The sequence below is a fragment of the Mustela erminea genome, chromosome 1 (genome assembly GCF_009829155.1).
Source record: "Mustela erminea isolate mMusErm1 chromosome 1, mMusErm1.Pri, whole genome shotgun sequence".
NCBI classification, from domain to species: Eukaryota; Metazoa; Chordata; class Mammalia; order Carnivora; family Mustelidae; genus Mustela; species Mustela erminea.
Window position 1 is genome coordinate 189385940 of NC_045614.1, and position 21883 is coordinate 189407822.

Genomic DNA, 21883 nt, shown 5'->3' on the forward strand with positions numbered 1-21883 from the left:
GTCTACCTCCCAATCCCATCTTGTTTCATTTATTCTTCTCCTACCCACTTAAGCCCCCATGTTGCATCACCACTCATTTGTTATGAGAAGGGATTTTGGTATAAATAAAATGCAACTGTCCTGAGATCGGTAAGTATTTTTACATTGTGTAGTCATAAGAAATGGAATTGCTCTTTTGTACATTAGGTATCTAGACATGGTGACATCCCAAGGCCCATTCCTGACTAATTTTAATAACAATATGGTGTTGGGAGAGGGCCAAACATTTTTGGTGTGGTTAGGTTGTCTCCCCTGTTCATGGTGAAAAATTGGTATCCAAGTGCATTACCGGTGGGACAGGTACAGAGCGCGGGGCTGTTTTAATTGATGTGATCTTCTACCTCAAAGGTTATTAAGAGGATTCATAAGTCATTGAGAACAACAGTAGTGAGGAGAATCCCTAATCATAAGGGAAAGGAATGGCCTTTTGCCAAATATTGATCTTGTTTTTCTCAGGCAAAAAGCATTTTTATGTCCCTTCTTAACTAGGGAAGAAAAATTTACAGTTTGATTTCCAAAAGTAGTTCTGCTGCATGAAATCTTCTTCCTAGTCCAGATCCTGTCAATATTATGCTAGTTTCTGAATTTTACCAAAGTCTTGTTCTATGTTAAATGCTTTTTAGTCTTTTTGATGTTTACACCTTCCAATACTTGTAGGCAATCATTATCTTGTGCCTTGTTTGGCACTTAGCTCTACTTTACATATTTAATACCTTTAATCTTCCCTTACAAATTAATTAACCTTAATTTTATTTCAATGGGAAAAGTGTTTGAATATGAACTAGCAGTTTGAGGGTTTATGGAAATTAATGTTATTCAAACATGAGCCTAGGGAAATAAGTTAGACTTTGCAGAGAGAGGGGTCATTCAATTGACTACAGAGATGGTTAAAGAGTATATAATAGATATATACCTTGATCATTTTTAGTTTCAACAACTAGTATTGATGGGATTTAGGACATGCTAATCCGAAAATATGGTACTTTTTTTTTTTTTCATATTGACTATTTCAGCTAAACAAATCGGAGAAAATGGCAGAAGCAGATGGTCACTCTGACCTTCTCCCCTCCTCACTCTTTGTCCCTCAAATAGGCCATTAAAAGCTTCATGTGAAAAATGCCATCCCTGTGCCCAGAGGAAAGGTATAGTCTTACTTCTGAAGACAAAACGATGCTAAGAAGAATCCCAACAGGGCTTGATAAGTTCCCCTTAGTATATTAAAATCACCTTATACTTCTTAACCTATCATATTTCTCCACCACTATGCACTTTTCATCAAACCTAGCATAAAAGTACATAGGTCTAACTGTTTTTTTGGGTCTTTATTTCCTTATGAAACCTCCTGTGTACCAGAAAACTTATATTAAATAAATGTGTATGCTTTTCCTCTGGTAACCTGGAAATTGGAAACGTTTAATTGTTAATACCAATGACCTAGCCTTGCCCCAGCTATTTGGGGAACCTAAAGGAAATTTTTGCAAATGGTATCTTTAAAGCTAATTTGTCCTATTTTCTGTGAAAGATTTAGTCTAACACTGGTTGAACTAAGTAACACATTCTAGATTTTCTGTTTCTGTCCTGAGAAGTGTAATGGCCCCAAAGCTTGTGCATATCTCATTGCCTTTCCCATGTTCTAGAACTAAGTCTGGTAGTAGAAAGCTTCCTTGCATTGCTTAAGAAAGATCTTCAATATCTTCCCATTGTACTCAGGATAAGATCAAAATTTGTTTTCATTATTTACAAAGCTTTACATGGTCTAACTCCCACTGTTACTTCTCTGTTGAATGAATGAAAGCAAATACACACATGGTGTTTTGACTGTGGCATCTATGTACTTAAAGATCTTCCTTTTCAATCCTGGTAATTGATTACATGGAGTCAAATAAGCTATCGTCACTAAGCTCAGAATTCACGGAGGAAAGGAAAAGGGAATTGGCTTTTATTAAACATCCTCTATTCTCAATAAATATTAGACACCTCTGTATATACATCAAATGACATTATCATTCTCATTTTTTTAGTTGAGCCAATTGAGAGTCAGAGTAATTGATTTTCCAAGTTAATAGAAGAACATGAATTCAAACCTAGACAAGTCTGAAGAGGCAGAAACCATGATACAGAAATGTTTCACCCTAGAGGTACAGTCAGCATTTATGATACAAAGTATACATGCATCCATTTTTTTTTCCCCAACAAACATTTATTGGATGTCATTTTCTACTAGGTTTCTGCAAGATGCTAAAGATAGAATTGGTAGGCAAAGCCAGAATTGGGCCTTCTAATCTGGGAGCTTATGGTATAGATATCAGATGTTCAGCAAATAATCATAATGTTGACTCTATGTAATATGTCATTAGTATAAAAAGTACTCTGAAGGAATGGAACACAATTTTGTGTGTTTTTAAGGAGGAGCTGAGATCAAAGGGTCACGGAAGCCTTTCCTGAGGTGGTGATAGTTGATCTCTGAAGGATGATAAGAGTAAAACATATGAAAAACAGGAACTCAAAGTGGGTATTATTTTTCAGGAAGGAAGAATAGCATTTTTCAAGAGCTCTTTGGTGTTTAGGGGGATTAAGGAAAAAAAAAAAGGCAGTGGATATAGAAGTCAGACAATAAAGGGGAAAAGTCAAAAGATGCAAAGGGAGAGAAAGTAAATCTGCAGCCAAAACTGGAGGCTTTTGTAGGCCATGCAAAAATTTAGGTATTTTCATGTAAAGGGAATCAGATCTTCCACTAATGAAACATTTGTTAACTACTGAAGTGACTAGGCCAAGCTGAGGACAGTTGTATCTTTAATGGACCTAGGATTGAGTACTGTGCATGGGTACCATGTCTCTGCACATACAGTGAAAAGAATAAGTATTTCTCCATTCATTTATTCACTTATTGATAAATTTCATATGAAAATGAATTACTTATTGATACTCTTTTAAGAAGCCTATGGTTTGGTGGGGAGAAGAATTCTTACGTGCATATCTCTGGGCTACGTGAAAAGATATAAATGCCATAAATGGGGACAAGGAAAAGTTGCCAAGTCCTGGGTAGCTCAGTGGTGGAGGTGGCAGTGGCAGGTGAAAGATATGGATAGGTCTCTGCAGGAAGTTTTGGTTGAACTAGACCTTAGAGGATGGGTAAGATATTCGAGGTGACCAACAAATGACTTTACAGTCTGGCTCATAATGGCTATAATGGGACAGAACGGCTATTAAAGGGATGCCAGATTTGGGAGCTCCTTGAGTATATGTGCTGCCAAAGCGAGCACTGGGAGCTCCTTGAGTTTATGTGCTGCCGAAGCGAGCACTGGGAGCTCCTTGAGAAATGGCAGTAAGTAAGGATTACTCCTGAAAGTTGGAGATCATCACTAGCAAAGACATAGGAAGACATATATACATGGTAGAGTTGCAGAAATTAGAATGCACCCAAGAGGACCACATGAATCCAGTTGAATGAGATTCCCATCTGGAAATAGGAAGCAGCTTTGTAATAATCAAGAAGATTCGAGGCTTACTTTTTTTTTTAACAATATGGGTGTTTTGTCTCCCTGTCCAACTGTTGGGGCATGGAAGTGACTCACTACTTCTTTCAGTCAGGCCTTGGACACTCTGAGAAGTGAAGAGTACAGATAGGGCAGAGTTGGCATGATTTACTGTTCTCTTCTGTTAAGGCATCCATCACGCTATCACGCTATTCACCTTGGGAAAGAAGCGTCTGACATTTTCTAACACAAACTGTTAGGGCAAGCTGCCCTTTTGCCTCTAAAGTTCTCATGAAAGCATCAGTTAGTTACTGTGACAAAGATGGGTAGGAGAGGAAGATTCTAAAATCTGAATGCTTTTTGTGTACATTCCGCATGTGAACCATCACCACCTCTAGATTTTGTCCCCCTGCTTTGCTCATAGATTTGCTGTGGTTTGGGGAAGTATCTTCTTACATTTACATCAATGTTATCATGGTGAAAGTTGAGCATTTTGATTTGCTGATGATGTGCTTTGTGACGATAGCCAGTATTTTGGTTGTCTCCATTTTTCTGGTTTTGCCATGTATGCACTGAAAGGTACAGGTGAATTTTATAAATGAGGTTCTGTTTTTTCCTTTCAGTTTTTCCAGTTTGGAGCAAAAAGCCTCCATTCCTCAAGTGATATATTCAATTATACTATTTCTTTGTTTCTTTCTTCATTTCCATGCCATCTTGTATTTTAAACCTGTCATTTTACCGATACTTTTTGAGATATTATGATGTCTAAAATCCTTAATACTTGCTTCATAAAAAACATAGTATTTCATAAACATTTAAAAAGTATTGTAATGCTAGGATAATAAAAACGTGGGATGAAAAAACCCTAAGTTGTTACAAATTTGAGCTAAATAGTCCCTCATCATTTTGTTTTACCGCCCACCCACTCTCACCTTTTATTTTTCCTGGTTCACTATAGCTTTTCTGTGATACAAATTTTTGCTGACTTATATAGCACATTAAAAATTCTAGTTTCCAAATAAAGCAAGGGTCTTGCTCTCTTGGGAAATATAGACACAATAAGAATGCAATGGATCCCTTTTGTTTGAAGTCTGTTGCTCTTCTGGGATCACTTACTGTTTCCATCTGCAATTACTTCTTTTTGCTAAATGCCTCCATATATTATCAGAGACAGACTGCTTTTGATACAGCTGGAAAATGTGAATTAACTTTTAGTTTTGTGGGGTTTTTTCTTTTCTTTTCTCATAGACTCACATTAGGTTTCATTCATCCATTCACTTAACATTTAAGAAACACCCATGTGGGTGGTGGAGCCGGCTGGCACCACTTGACATTCTGGAAGAAGTGGAGACATGGGGATCCTGTCAAACACAGAAGACACAACCCCTACATTCAGTTGTTTGGGAAGAACCTATTCTTTCCTGGCATCCTGGATAAGGGAGACCATTGAAGAGGGAAGCTCCCTTTCACTTCAAAGGCCGTTTTGTGCATAGATGAGACTTCCTGAGGGGCAAGTCAAAGAGAAACAGGGCTTAGATTCAAATGAGAGTGGGCGAAGCTGGATGTACAGAGAAAAAGTCTGATGTTAAAAATACCCCAACAGGAATAAACAGCATCAGCTGTGTCTCATTATGTAGCCAGTGAAAACTATAGAGGGCAGGATGGGGAAGAAAAGGGAGGATCCAGAAGTGAAATAAACACTGATTAATATTTGGAATGCACAAGGGATTTACAATCTAAATAGAAACAAAAGCATTATCTTTGTGCTGCTGGTATGGGAACAACCAGAAAGAGGAGAGTGAGCTATAAACTCCCATTGTATTGAAGACCCTTAGAGTGTAAGCAAAACCACTTCAGAAACAGCAATATAACTCTTGTAGACCAACAAAATACCACAGAGTGAATTATTTTTTAGTACTTTATGAAGTATCTTATAATTGCATCCAGTTATTACAAAGAGTCATTGCACTGGTTAAATTTTTTTCCAGAAATCTATCGTGGTAGGGTTTATTTTTGAAAAATCAAACGTAATGAAATAAAACATAAATGGATGTACATTAGAATTATACATTAAGTAATTTGCATAAGAGGTAAATATTACTATATGCTAATGGAAAATCATAGATATGTATGCCTTGAGAGTTTAAAATCCCTGCTTAGATAACTGAGCAACTATGCAGCTATATAAGAAAGAGTTTTAATTCCCTCACAGAGCCCATTCCAATAGTTCTCTAAATTGTACTTAGGTATTTCAGCTTTCATGAAGACTTTGTCATTTGGGGCACCTGGGTGTCTCAGGTGATTAAAGGTTAAAGTGTCTGCCTTGGACTTGGGTCATGATCTCAGGGTCCTGGAATGGAGACCTATGTTGGGCTCCCTGCTTGGTGGGGAACCTGCTTTACCCTCTCCCCCTGCACCCCCCACTAATGTTTGGGCTGTCTCTCTCTCTCATATAAATAAAATATTTTTTTAAAATTGATTATTTTTATTAATGTATAATGTATTATTTGCCCCAGGGGTACAGGTCTGTGAATCTCCAAGTTTACACACTTCATAGCACTCACCATAGCACATACCCTCCCTAATGTCCATAACCCCACCACCCTCTCCCTACCTCTTCATATTCCCCCCAGCAACCCTCAGTTTGTTTTGTGAGATTAAGTGTCTCTTATGGTTTGTCTCCCTCCCGATCCCGTCTTGTTTCATTTATTCTTCTCCTACCCCCCAAATCCCACACTCTTCCTCTCAAATTCCTCATATTAGGGAGATCATATGAGAATTGTCTTTCTCTGATTGACTTATTTCACTCAGCATAGTACCCTATAGTTCCATCCACATCATTGTAAATGGCAAGATTTCATTTCTTTTGATGGATGCATAGTATTCCAGTGTGTGTGTGTGTGTGTGTGTGTGTGCGTGTGTGTGCACGCACCCACGCGTGTGTATACCACGTCTTCTTAATCCATTCATCTGTTGATAGACATCTAGGTTCTTTCCATAGTTTGGCTATTCTGGGCATTGCTGCTATAAACATTCGGGTGCACGTGCCCCTTTAGTTTACTACATTTGTATCTTTAGGGTAAATACCCAGTGGTACTATTGCTGGGTCATAGGGTAGCTCTATTTTCAACTTTTCCAGAGTGGCTGCACCAGCTTGCATTCCCACCAACAGTGTAGGAGGGTTCCCCTTTCTCCACATCCTCTTCAACATCTGTTATTTCCTGACTTGTTAATTTTAGCCATTCTGACTGGTGTGATGTGGTATCTCATTGTGGTTTTGATTTGTATTTCCCTGATGCTGAGTGATGTGGAGCATTTTTTCATGTGTCTGTTGGCCGTCTGGATGTCTTCTTTGCAGAAATGTCTGTTCATGTCCACTGCCCATTTCTTGATTGGATTATTTCTTCTTTGGGTGTTGAGTTTGATAAGTTCTCTCTCTATCTAAAATATACTTTGGGGGCGCCTGGGTGGCTCAGTGGGTTAAAGCCTCTGCCTTTGGCTCAGGTCATGATCCCAGGGTCCTGGGATCGAGCCCCACATCAGGCTCTCTGCTCAGCAGGAAGCCTGCTTCCCCTTCTCTCTGCCTGCCTCTCTGCCTACTTGTGATCTCTGTCTGTGAAATAAATAAATTATCAAAAAAATTAAAAAAAATAAAAAATATAAAATAAAATATACTTTGGATACTAGTCCTTTATCTGATATGTCATCTTCTCCCATTCTGTCAGTTGTCTTTGGTTTTGTTTACTGTTTCCTTTGCTGTACAAAAGCTTTGATCTTGACGAAGTCCCAATAGTTCATTTTTGACCTTGCTTCCCTTGCCTTTCGCGATGTTTCTAGGAAGAAGTTGCTGTGGCTGAGGTCGAAGAGGTTGCTGCTTGTGTTCTCAAAGATTTTGATGGATTCCTGTCTCACGTTGAGGTCTTCCATCCATTTTGAATCTATTTTTGTGTGTGGTGTAAGGAAATGGCTCACTTTCATTTTTCTGCATGTGGCTCTCCGATTTTCCCAACACCATTTGTTGAAGAGACTGTCTTTTTTCTTTGGACATTCTTTCCTGCTTTGTCAAAGATTAGTTGAGCATAGAGTTGAGGGTGTATTTTTGGGCTCTCTATTCTGTTCCATTGATCTATCTGTCTTTTTTCATATCAGTACCATACTGTCTTGATGATGACAGCTTTGTAATAGAGCTTGAAGTCTGGAATTGGGATACCACCAACTTCAGCTTTTCTTCTTCAACATTCCTCTGGCTATTTGGGGTCTTTTCTGTTTCCATACAAATTTTAGGATTATTTGTTCCATTTCTTTGAAAAAAATGCATGGGATTTTGATAGGAATTGTATTAAATGTGTAGATTGCTTTAGGTAGCATAGACATTTTCACAAGATTTGTTCTTCCAATCCATGAGCATGGAACATTTTTCCATTTCTTTGTGTCTTCCTCAATTCCTTTCATGAGTGCTATATAGTTTTTTGAGTACAGATTCTTTGCCTCTTTGGTTAGGTTTATTCCTAGGTATCTTATAGTTTGGGTGAAATTGTAAATGGGATCAACTCCTTAATTTCTCTTTTCTTCTGTCTTATTGTTGGTCTATAGAAATGTAACTGATTTCTGTGCATTGATGTTATATCCTGACACTTTACTGAATTCCTGTACAAGTTCTAGCAGTTTTGGAGTGGAATCTTTTGGGTTTTCCACATAAAGTATCATATCATGTGCAAAAAGTGAGAGTTTGACTTCTTCTTTGCTGATTCATATGCCTTTTTTGTTGTTGTTGTCTGATTGCTGAGTCTAGGACTTCTAGTACTATATCGAATAACAGTGGTGATATGGACATCCCTGCTATGTTCCTGACCTTAGGGGAAAAGCTCTCAGTTTTTCCCCATTGAGAATGATACTCGCTGTGGGTTTTTCATAGGTGGCTTTGATGGTATTGAGGAATGTACCCTCTATCCCTACACTTTGAAGATCAGTTTTGATCAAGAAAGGATGCTGGACTTTGTCAAATGCTTTTTCAGCATCTATTGAGAGTATCATATAGTTCTTGTTCTTTCTTTTATTAATGTATTATATCACATTGATTGATTTGCGGATGTTGAACCAAACTTGCAGCCCAGGAATAAATCCCACTTGGTCATGGTGAATAATCCTTTTAATGCACTGTTGAATCCTATTGGCTAGTATTTTGGTGAGAATTTTCACATCTGTGTTCATCAAGGATATTGGTCTTAATTTTCTTTTTTTGATGGGGTCTTTGGTTTGGGGATCAAGGTAATGCTGGCCTCATAAAATGAGTTTGGCCATTTTCCTTCCATTTCTATTTTTTGGAACAGTTTCAGGGTATTCATTCATTCAGTATCAGGTATTAATTCTTTAAATGTTTGATATAATTCCCCTGGGAAGCTGTCTGGCCCTGGCCTCTTGGTTTTGGGAGATTTTTGATGACTGCTTCAATCTCCTTATGGGTCAGGTCTGCTCAGGTTTTCTATTTCATCCTGGTTCAGTTGTGGTTGTTTATATATCTCTAGTAATGCATCCATTTCTTCCAGATTGTCAAATTTGCTGGCGCATCATTGCTCATAATATATTCTTGTAATTGTTTGTATTTCTTTGGTGTTGGTTGTGATCTCTCCTCTATCATTCATGATTTTATTTATTTAGGTCCTTTCTCTTTTCTTTTTGATAAATCTGACCAGGGGTTTATCAATCTTATTAATTCTTTCAAAGAAAGAGCTCCTACTTTCATTGATTTGTTCTACTGTTCTTTTGGTTTCTATTTCATTGATTTCTGCTCTGATCTTTATGATTTCTCTTCTCCTGCTGGGTTTAGATTTTCTTTGCTGTTCTTTTTCGGGCTCCTTTAGGTGTAGGGTTAGGTTGTGTACTCGGGACTTTTCTTGTTTCTTGAGAAAGGCTTGTATTGCTATATACTTTCCTCTCAGGACCGCCTTTGCTATGTACCACAGATTGTGAACAGTTATGTTTTCATTATCATTTGTTTCCATGATATTTTTTCAATTCTTCTTTAATTTCTTGGTTGACCTATTCATTCTTTAGTAGGATGTTCTTTAGCCTCCATGTATTTCAGTTCTTTCCAACTTTCCTCTTGTGATTGAGTTCTAGCTTCAGAGCAAGGTGGTCTGAAAATATGCAGGGAATGATCCCAATCTTTGGTACCAGTTGAGACCTGATTTGTGATTCAGGAAGTGATCTATTCTGGAGAATGTTCCATGTGCACTAGAGAAGAATGTGTGTTCTGTTGCTTTGTGGTGGAATGTTCTGAATATATCTGTGATGTCCATCTGGTCCAGTGTGTCATTTAAGGTTTTTATTTCCTTGTTGATTTTTTGCTTGGATGATCTGTCCATTTCAGTGAGGGGGGGTGTTAAAGTCCCCTATTATTATTGTATTATTGTCAATGTGTTTCTTTGATTTTGTTACTAATTGGTTTATATAGCTGGCTGCTCCCATGTTAGAGGCATAGATATTTAAAATCTATGTTGGACAGACCCTTTCAATATGATATAGTGTCCTTCTTCATCTCTTATTATAGTCTTTGGCTTAAAATCTAATTTATCTGATATAAGGATTTCCACCCCGGCTTTCTTTTGATGTCCGTTAGCATGGTAAATTGTTTACCACCCCCTCACTTTAAATCTGGTGGTGTCTTCAGGTCTAAAATGAGTTTTTTGCATATCTGCATATTGATGGGTATTGTTTTTTATCCATTCTGATACCCTGTGTCTTTTGATTGGGGCATTTAGCCCATTTACATTCAGGGTAACTACTGAAAAAATATGAATTTAGTGCCATTGTATTGCCTGTAAGGTGACTATTACTGTGTATTGTCTCTGTTCCTTTCTGGTCTACTGCTTTAGGCTCTCTCTTTGCTTAGGGGACCTCTTTCAATATTTTCTGTAGGGCTGGTTTGGTATTTGCAAATTCTTTCAGTTTTTGTTTGTCCTGGGAGCTTTTTATCTCTCCATCTATTTTCAATGATAGCCTAGCTGGATATAGTATTCTTTTTTTAAAATATTTTATTTATTTATTTGACAGACAGAGATCACAAGTAGGCAGAGAGGCAGGCAGAGAGAGAGGGGAGGAAACAGGCTCCCTGCTGAGCAGAGAACCCATGCGGCGCTTGATCCCAGGACTCTGGGATCATGACCTGAGCCAAAGGCAGAGGCTTTAAACCCACTGAGTTTGGCCATTTTCCTTCCGTTTCTAGAGATATAGTATTCTTGACTGCATATTTTTCTCATTTAGTGCTCCGAATATATCATGCCAGTTCTTTCTGGCCTGCCAGGTTTCTGTGGATAAGTCTGCTGCCAATCTAATATTTTTATCATTATATGTTACAGACTTCTTGTCCCGAGCTGCTTTCAGGATTTTCTCTTTGTCACTTAGACTAGTAAGTTTTACTATTAGATGATGGGGTGTGGACCTATTTTTATTGATTTTGAGCGGTGTTTTCTGTGCCTCCTGGATTTTGATGTTTGTTCCCTTTGCCATATTAGGGAAATTCTCTATTATAATTTGATCCAATATACCTTCTGACCCCCTCTTTCTTTCTTCTTCTTCTAGAATCCCAATTATTCCAATATTATTTCATCTTATGGTATCACTTACCTCTCAAATTCTCCCCTCATGGTCCAGCAGTTGTTTGTCTCTCTTTTGCTTAGCTTCTTTATTCCCCATAATTTGGTCTTCTATATCACTAATTCTCTCTTCTGCCTCATTTATCCTAGCAGTAAGAGCCTCCATTCTTGATTGCACCTCATTAATTCTTTTTTCAATTTCAGCTTTGTTAGATTTTAGTTCTTTTATTTCTCCAGAAAGGGATTATATTTCTCCAGACAGGGTTTCTCTAATATCCTCCATGCCTTTTTTGAGCCCAGATAGCACCTTGAGAATCGTCATTCTGAACTCTAGATATGACATATTACCAATATCTTTATTGATTAGGTCCCTAGACATTGGTACTGCATCTTGTTCTTTTTTTTTTTTTTTGTGGTGAGTTTTTCTGCCTTGTCATTTTATCCAGGTAAGAATATATGAATAAGAGAATAAAATACTAAAAGGGTGGCAGAAACCCCAGAAAAATATATGCCATCCAAATCAGAAGAGACCCCATACTGGGGGGAGAAGAAAAGGAGTGTAAAGATATATATATATATGTATATATATATTTATATATATAAATAAAGATTTATATATATATATATATATATATATATATATATATATTTACATTAGACTGGTGAATAGAACAGAGCCACCCACTTGATTTTGGGTGTTTTGGTCTCTTAGAAGAAACTTCCTCTCAAAATTTTAAAGAAAGAAAAACTTATATATAACACAAAAATAAGGATAAATACAATAAAGGGATGGAATATGAGTGTAAAGATGAAGAAAAAATCTAAAAGAGAAATTGACAGCATAAGTTGGTTAGAAAAAGGAAGAAAAAAAACCGGGGGAGAGAATGTGCTCAGGCTGGAGACTAGAACAAAGCCCTGTGCTAGATTTAGGGTATATTTTGATCTATTGGAAGAAATTGTATCCCAAAATTTTTAGAAAGAAAAAACAACAACCTCTATATGTATATACAAAATAAGGTTAAATACAATGAAGGATAAAATGTGACTATAATAATGAAGGTTTAAAAAGTTGTTTTTTTTTTTAAAGAAAAGTTGTTAAGATAAACTAGTTAAAAAAACGTTAAAAGAGGAGAGATGAAAAGTTAAAAATTAGAATAAGAAAAAAATGAAATTAAAAAATTTAATTTAACTTTGCAAGACTAAAGGATCATGGGGAGAAAGCCATGAATTCCATGAATTGCTCTCCCCTATCTCTGGAGTCCTGCTGTTCTCCTTGATCTGTGATCTTGGTCTTGGCTGGATGTTCTTGCTGATCTCCTGGGGGAGGGGCCTATTGCAGTGATTCTCAAATGTCTTTGCCCAAGGTGGAATTCACTGTCCTTGCCAGGGGCCTGGCTAAGAAATCTGCTTGAGTTTGAGTTCACTCTCAGGAGTTTTTGTTCCCTGAATGCTTTCCGTAGAGCTCTGGAGGATGGGAATGAAAATGGTGGCCTCCCAATCTCTAGCACAGAGGAGCCGAGAGCTCAAGACCCTACTCCTCACTGCGCCCTCAGAGATAAGGGGCCAATCACTCCCGTCTCCCTGGTCTCTGGCTGCACTCTGGGCTCACCCGGCCTGTGACTGAGTGTTTCCGTCTCTGACTCTGATGCACAGCCCCATTTGGAGTCTCCAAACCAGCAAATTCCTGCCTCCAGAGAAGGAAGGCGAGTCTCCCTGGATCTGCCACTTGTGGGGTCTGTGCTCAAAGAGCAATTGCCCAACTGTACCATGGATCACAGTTTAAGGTAATCCCAAACTGAGAGCTCACTCCTCAGCTCCATCTCTGTACTTGGCTTCCCTGCTCTGATACCTGGGAACTCTGCCACACTCAGACACCCCTGATCTTTCAGTGACCCCACAGGTCCTGAAACTACACTGTATCTGTGAGGGCTTTACCCTTAGCCTCTGGAGCGATGTTCCTCAGTGGAGCAGACTTCTAAAAGTTCATATTTCATGCTCCACTGCTCCGCCACTTCTCAGGAGCTGGCCCCTCCCCCCCACAGTCTATCTTCCCATCTCTTCAGATTCACTTCTCTGCACGTCCTACCTTTCAGAAAGTGGTCGATTTTCTGTTCCTAGAATTGCTGCTCTTCTTCTCTTTGATCTGCAGTTGAGTTTGTAGGTGTTCAGAATGGTTTGATTACTATCTAGCTGAACTCTTGTGACCTGATGTCATTTCCAGTCTGCTTCTTCTCCACCATCTTGCCTCTCTCTCCTCAAATAAATAAAATCTTAAAAAAAAGATTATAGTTTGTCATTGTCATGTGAAAGCCTCATTTGCTTTCATATCTGGAATAGCTATGTTCTATACTTGTAGCCTGAGTTCTAAAGAACCACTCAAAGATTTCTGTAGACTTATAATCATTCCTTATATTTTCAAGGGATTGGATTTCTGTTGTAGCAATGCCAATATATATAAGTAAGGGCTATTAGATTTTGGATATTTTGAAGAAAAGTGAATTAGGAACCACCGGAGAAGTAAAATAAATATAGCACAGTATTAATGTGTAAAAAGAGAAGAAAAGAATGAAGAGATGGCAGCAAACCCAATAAACAAGTAATTTTGGTAAGCCTCATTGCTACCATGACTACTAAAATTGAACCACATGCAATTTTACCTCCACAAACTCTAGCAATTGTAATGAATATATTTTAAACTCTCCAAATCTGGGAGATGGTCAAGTATGTGCTGAATATAATTTCGATATTTTGAAAACCCCACCCTAAAGCCACTCATTTCAAGGCAGTAAAACTGTACTGCAAGTACTACAACTTTTTGAAATGTAGCAAATGCATGTCAATAAAAATCACAACTAGTTTTTTAGTTTCTATGTTAATATTAAGCCCTTTCAAATATAGGAATATGTTTTTCCCAATGCACACATTCTAGAAAATATACATCCTACATAAATCTAATATGTATTAGGTTCTCATGACAAATGAGCAGAAACTCAGTGACATTTCTTCTCATTTCTAGAAGCCAAAACATCAAGGTGTTGAAATGGACATAATGATTCCAGAGGCCCTAGGGAACAATCCATCCCTTGTCTCTTTTTGCTTCTGGTGGCTGTTGCCAATTCTTGGTTCCTGGCTACCATGCTCCAATATTCAAGACCAGGCTCTTCAGATCTGTCTCCACTCCATTTTCACATAATCTTTTCTGTGTCAAAACTTGCTTTCTCTTCTCATTGTAAAGATGCATATATTGCATTTAGTGCCCAACCAGATAACCCAGAATAAACCTTCCCAACTCAAGATCTTTAATTGAGTCACATCTGCAAACATTCTCTTTTGCCCTTGTATGTAGTAACACAAATTCCAGATGCCATATCAGGGCTACTTTTTAGCTTACTAGAGATATCAGTAGGAAAGACCTGATATTTGAAGTAAAGATTTGTGTAATAGTTACTTGACAACTTTTATGCTGTCACTATGTTAAGTAGAAAGGATACAACTGCAAGGAAGACCATTATGTATCCCTGTCCTCACAGAACTTAGTACCCCAAGAGGGGCTGATAGCTTCCATTTCTCAATGAAGTAGGTGGAGAGAACATCTTTAGATACTAGAAGGTGATTAATAGGAAATTTGAAGAAAGAAGAAGGTTGTAAATGGTTGTTGCAAAAAAGTAAAAGGGAAAAGATTGAGACAGGTAGGATTTGGGGGACTCTTTGAGCGTCCAAGTGTTGCAGCCATTAACATTCATCTTGTATTTCCAGCTCTTCAGCCTCTGAGTTCATGGCCAGCTTTCATCTTCTATCCCCCATGGAATTATTTCCAGCCAATGAATTGATTAACAGAAGAGCCCAGTTTTATTGCTCGAAGGAAGATTTAATTGCCAGTGGAAAATCTTCCAGAACTCTTTTCCTCTGTCACAACAATTAACAAATAATCCAAACAGTGGCTACATTGTCATGCTGGATCACAAGTTTGTCATTTAGGAGAACCCCCAAACTTGCATCATGAACTATAGTGTGAAGAAGTAGTATGCCTTTGCTTTAAGCTATATAAACTATTGTGGCTGTTTCTTATTGAAATCTGACCAGCCTATCCTGTGTGATATACTAGATATGGTTAGAAACCAGGACACTCATCAGCTGAGTTGTTTGATTTTCTTTGTTTGCAGATGCAGACATAGCCCCTGGTGGCTGAATTTATTCAGGCTGGGTATATGCCAGGGGAGGATGGAGGCCAGAAAAAGTGTAAATAGTTGCAAAGCTTTTAGTTCTAGCATGATGATGTTGTTGAATCTAGCTGCTTTAATTAGCAATAAGAATAATTTTAACTAATTTGGCATAACACTCAAGAGTTTAAAAACCATGAAAACATGGGGCGCCTCAGTGGCTCAGTTGGTTAAGCATCTGACTCTTGATTTCAGCTTAGGTTGTGATCTCAGTGTCATAATGAGATCGAGCCCCACGTCAGGCTCTGCACTGGGCATGGAGCCTGCTTAAAGAATCCCTCTCTCCCTCTGCTCTGCCCCCCCAACTCCCCACCACTGGCTCATATGCATACTCTCTCTCTCTGAAAAACAAACAAACAAACAAACAAAAACACAAGCCATAAAAACATGCATTATCTCCTCTGATCCTCATATGAAGTTTCTTGAGTCCAATGACGTTTTTCCCCTTTATACAGATGAAGAAACTGTGGCATAGGGATGACAAGTAAATTTTGTGAAGTTTAATCATTTAGTCAGTGGTATTTGTCAGCACAGACTCACTATTATTTACTGTACTAGGTGCTAGGGATCGGGTCATTGTGTTGTGAAAAGTCACTAGTAAATGAGGCAGGCCTAGTATCAGATCTCACGGTGCATGTGGCAGAATTGGGACAATGTTTCTCTGGCTCTTGAGATAACCTAGGTTTTCTGATGTCAGATTTTTAGGTTTTTAGTTTTTTAGTTTTATCATTATGTCCTGTGTCTCAGTACTACAAACCTAAATTCTGCTAGCAGGAGGAAAGTCGTAGCCAAGAGCATGGGGATCAGAATCAGTTCCATCTGGGTCTGTTGGATTCTCCTTACTAACAATATCTTAGAGTTCTTTTTTTTTTCTTTTTCCCCCAAATTTTTATTTATTTATTTGACAGAGAAAGAGAGAAATCACAAGTAGGCAGAGAGACAGGCAGAGAGAAAGAAAGGGAAGCAGGCTCCCCGCTGAGCAGAGAACGTGATGTGGGGTTCGATCCCAGGACCCCGAGATCATGACCTGAGCCGATGGCAGTGGCTTAACCCACTGAGCCATCCAGGCGCCCTATCTTAGAGTTCTTTATGGAGCAAACCGATTCATCATGATTTTGTTAGATCTGTGGTATGTAGAATTGGCACGCAAAAATAACACAAAGGTGGTTTTTTTCTTTTCAATATAAAGGTGAAAGTAAGTCTGTAGGAAGACTAAGCTGCAAGTTTAAGAGCTAGATAAACCTTATGCTTCTAGCTTTATGTTGAATGCAATACCTAAAGTTTCTTGCAAGTCACTAAGTTCACTGATCATAGAAAGAAATATCTATTACTTACCTTTAAAGTCAGTAAGTAATAGACATTTCTTTCTACCATCAGTGAACTCTAAGGGGTATGCGTTTTTAAGTTCCTACATTGTTGAATTTCTATAGTCTTTTTCCTATGAGTGTTTCTTTTATTACCTCTTATAGAAACCAGATATGATTTTGCTATTAGAATTATAAAAAATATAATTCCTGAATCCTTTTTAAATTGCTTACACATTTTGGGGTACCTGGGTGGCTCAGACAGTTGAGTGTCTGCCTTCGCCTCAGGTCCTGATCCCAGAGTCCTGGGATCAAGCCTACATCAGGCTCCCTGATCAGTGGGGAGTCCCTCAGCTCCTCACCCTGCTCCCGTTCTTTCTTTCTCTCTCCAGTAAGTAGATAAGTAAAATCTTTTAACTTAAAAAAATTGCTGACACATTTCAGTATGGAGAGAGAAAAATATACTCTACATACAATCTATACAAACTAACAGCCTCACCACCATCTTGAGGTACCCTAATGAATTGCAAACACAAGTATCAGAAACTTTGTAGTTAGAAATACACATCTTAATGAAATTGAGATCTAATTTGAAAGTTGTGCACATTTGGATGTTAATGGGTGTTAGGCTTTTCTAGAAGAAGTATGGTGGTTAAAAAGGCATGAGAGTTTAGGACGCATCTCTCAGAAACTAGTAGTAGAAAGTAAACAAAGGGTTAAAAGGGCATTTAGAAGAATCCATTTCAAAAAGCAAGAGTAAAACACTGCTCCCCAAAAAAATGAAAATTGAGATTATATTGTTATTATGTTCCCATATTATGTTCCCATTCTGTGGTGTCAGGAAAAAAAAAATACATAGGGATAGGAAACTTACCTCTACACAGTTGCCTTGAAAGTCCTCTCTTAAAAGAAAGCAAGCCCCCTCACCCCCTTTTTGTGCGGGAGGAGGGATTAGGACATAGAAGAGGAAGAACTTGAATACATAGTTGAAGTAGTCAGTCATGGTTTTCTGGGAAGCCAGTGGTTCCAGACCAACAGATTAGCACATTTTGCCAACCTAGTATCTGTGTAATTGAGATAAAGGAAGTTACAATAAGATATTTATAAACACCATAACCCTTCTTTCCTTTGTCTTTTTACATTAATGACCATCTCTCTTTGTACCAGCATCTAGAATATATTTTCTTACTATAAAAAGTCTTCTGTAGGAGGAGGAAATGTTAAAATCAAGCAGTGTGCTGTTTTCTTTTTGTTGTGTTTTAGAGTGTAGGGGAGGAAAAATGACTTTCCTTCTCTTTTGACTTTTTAGCCAAGACTCCTTGTAAAAGATTAATTAAAAAAAAAACCCTCAGAAATTTATTAACATATATACCTTGTTATAGATGGGTGATATCCATGGGGAAATGAATAACCCTTTGGGAGGCCTACATCACCAGCTTAAATACCTTCTTTAGTTAAACACAAATGGAAAAAAAACATGTTTCTGTTGGGGGGTGGGTGGGAAAGGGAAGGCCAGTTAAGAGAGGTTACTAGGAGTAGGAAGGCTAAGATTTGTTATGCAAATTTAAGTCTATACCTTTTCTGTTGTTAAGAGTTTCTTGTGACTTAGAGTTGTCCTTCTCTATCTGGTACAGAGAGAGATAATTTTACAAACACAGATTTCCTTTACAGAAGGGTAACTTTTATTGTTTTCAGAGCTTCTTTTGCTCCTGCTGTTTCTTAAAATAATCAGCTTAAAATAGTCCTTATGTCAACGAGGCATATTTTGGAATAGCATATTCTGCTGCCCTTCAAGAATCTATCATTTATGACATCGGCGAACTTCGTTTTCTAAGAAATAGCACTAAATGATTATCATCACCGGTGAGAAGATGTATATTACATGAAAAAACAAATGTCGAAGTGCTCTTAAATATTTATCTAACATTTTAAATTAATTTTTAAAAGATGAAATAGATGAAGATTCGTGAATATGTACTGCTAATATTTTAGAATTTCAACATCTGTTCATGTTTTGTTTCATATCTATTTTTACCTGGTCTTTGGAAGCAGATAATATATATATCTAATGTGTAATTATGTAGAGAATGCTTTAACAAATATGAGAATTGGCCAGGCCCATATATCTACTTCTTTATTATTCCTCACAAATTTCCATATTTATCTCTAGGAAAGTACAAAGCAGGAAAAATAATTACTTTCAAGACTACCCTTTCCTTAATTAAAAAAAAAAAGAAAAGTCATTGTTAAGGAGAAAACACCTAAAGCAAAACTTTGGTTTACAAAAATTGATGGGTTTAATTATCCAGATTTTGGGTTTTCCAAATTCTATCCAGCCACTTCATGATCACCTCAGCCTGCCTCTAGGCTAATACCTTTTTCCTACATTTATTCTATTTTTACATTTTTGCCTCTTTATATACCAGATGAAATCAGATGCTCCATACTTTCTCTCACTCAGTGGTTTTAGCATTTCTATAATATAGGAGGGATAATATAACATTTTGTTAACAATATTTATTGATCATGTGTTTATCTCCCTGCATTTTGCTCCAGCTCTACCCCTGTTCAAGTGAATGATTTGCTGTGCACTCCTTGCCTCAGAGGAGGAATCCGGAAGGATGAAATATTAAACAAAACAAAGCAAAACAAAACACTTTTTTTTTTCTTCTTCTCATTTCAGTGCCATCTCCTCAGACTGAAAATATCCCTGAGTATAGATAACAGTGGCATTGTGGCCAGGAGCATGGAAAGTAAATGAATCCTTTCCATTCTTTTTTTTTTTTTTCTTTCCATTCTTGACCCACCACTTTTTCTTAATTATACAGTGGAGCAATGAGAAGATGTGCCCAATTGTCTGGCCATGCCTCAAGAGAGGGAGCAAAACCCAAGAGAGCAATATATTTAGACAAGAATTTCTCAGTCTGGGTACTACTGGGATTTTGGAGCAGATCATCCTTTGTTGTGGGAAATTGTCCTATGAATTATAAGTTTACTAGTAGCAATCCTCACTTCTACCCAATCAGTTGTCAATGTCACCATCCTCCCCAGATGCGATAACCCAAAATGTATCTAGAATAACCAAATGTCCCCGGAGGAAAAGGGGGAGCAGAAGCACCCTGATCTGAGAACCACATAAGATTACCTGAGACCAGGTAGATTGGACACTGGACAGCTCCAATGTGAGCTTCCTATTCTCTCACACTGCTGGGCTATTGAGTCTGGTTCAATGTCTCTCAAGAATTCTTAAAACCTAATTTATACCTTCCCAAGTAAACAAACTTCTAAGGTAAACTGGATCCGAATATGTGCTCTAGATATGCCTGTTATTTATCCTTCCCAGAAAGATGGATCAATAATGCCTTTCACAGCAAGATCTCTCTAATGACTGAAGTTGGATTCTAGATGTGTATATATTTTTTTTTAAGAAAGAGAATTAATATGCATTGCCCAACTATACTCTAGAAAGTTCAACACATACAATTTTACCTGAGAGTTCTTGACTAGATTGTCTCGGTATTGGTTATTCAATTCATTATTTTACTTGGTCTTTATTATTACTATTTTTGTTCTGTTTTTTGTTTTTTGGTTTTGGTTATTTAACATGAAGCAGTCCCTACTGTCAAAGCATATTTGGGGTTGTTAGTAAAAACCACTATGTAAAATAGCTGTACAAACATGAAGATAAATACAGATAAGAAGTGGTAGAAAGGAAATGGAAAATAACTGTCAGGAACTATAATTTAGCATTGTCCATATGAGTTTCCTGGCAGGTAGAATGAAAGAAAAATGAGGCATTAAGAAATTATCTCATAATCAAATCAAATCATTTTTTAAAATGGTTATTCCTGAAGGCTAATAGGAAAAATGGATTTTGGCCAATAAAACTTCTGGAATCTTTACAATCACATTGTTGTCTATTCTGAAACAATAGATTTACCCACATACTGGCCCCTATACTAAAAAATTGAGGAACTGGCTGTTCTCATTTATTGGCATTATAATTTGGATCTTTGCTGAAAAAATGAGTTTTAAAAACACTAAGACTCGTTTTGTTCTGTTTATAATTAGATTGGATGGGGCTTTACAAATAAGAAATATGTGCATGATAAAAATGTTAAAAGTTATATTCATGTAAAAAGTTAAAAATAAGTCAACTTCCCCTTTGCACACCACCTCCCAGTTCCCTAGAGGCAGCCCCTGTTATCAGCTACTTGTGTCTTTTTCCAGAGATATTTTATGCATAGACAAACATATACATATGCAATCTCTTTATGCACATGGTGTTGTGCTATATATAAAATTCTGACAAATGGAAGATCCGTAGGATTTTCGAGCCCATGCTCCTGGGACACATTAATCTTGGTGTACAAATAGGGATGCATTACGATTTGTGCACCTTATTTTGTGGAGTTTTGCATCAGCCTGACTGTCAGTGCTTTTGGTTCCCTTTCCATCTCTTCTATATATCTTTTGGGGTCCATATGTGGTTTCTCAGTTGTGTCCACAAACAAATGGACCACTGTCCCCTGTCAGCCTAAAGCCTGCAGTCATTAAATGTGCTCCCAGAAAAGCTGGGTGAGGCATTCAGGCATTTCCTCCATTGCTCACAATTAGGTTACTCGACTTTCCAACCCCACCTTCCTGGTAAGAACCTCAGTTGCTCCTAGATACAACTCTCGAATATCGCTCTTCTCCTGGACTGTGGCCATTTCTCTGGCATATAGACCCTCCCACAAACAAGCTCTATATACAAATAAGCACTGACCCAGGCCATTAGACATGTCTAAATTTCTCTGGTCTTTGAAATAAACACACTTTGTGTTCAAAACCAAATTTCTCAGCTGCAGATAGAAATGACCTCCTTGCACTCAACTATGTCTCAGCCTCTTCTTTCTTCCTCTCCCATTGTCTTGCCTGATACTATTTGAAAAAGGGGAAGAAGAGAAGAATCCAGAATAGTTTTGGATCTCCTCACCACTTCACCTCCCACCTTCAGTTAAATCTCATGCATTGCTAGGTGTTTCTTTTGTTGCCATTTAGACTACTTAGTGTAACTCTGATATACATATTTTTCTTTTCCTTTTTGCAATAGCTAGACATGTCTACGGCCATACCACCCTGAACGCGCCCGATCTCGTCTGCAATAGCTAGACATGTTTTACTATTACTGGTGTGCACACAGCCCCAGGATGTCTTTGCTTTCATGGCAATTTAATATGGCATTTCCTGAAGTTCTTTATCTGTTC

General features: G+C 37.7%; 1 long non-coding RNA gene across 1 annotated transcript in view; it reads left to right on the forward strand.

The window, feature by feature from the left end:
• Positions 1 to 3910: 3910 nt before the first annotated feature.
• Positions 3911 to 21883, forward strand: part of LOC116567251 — a 171871-nt gene continuing 153898 nt past the window's right edge. Inside the window, exon 1 of the long non-coding RNA XR_004276171.1 lies at positions 3911 to 3992. This is a non-coding gene — a long non-coding RNA (uncharacterized LOC116567251). The remainder of the gene's footprint in view (positions 3993 to 21883) is intronic.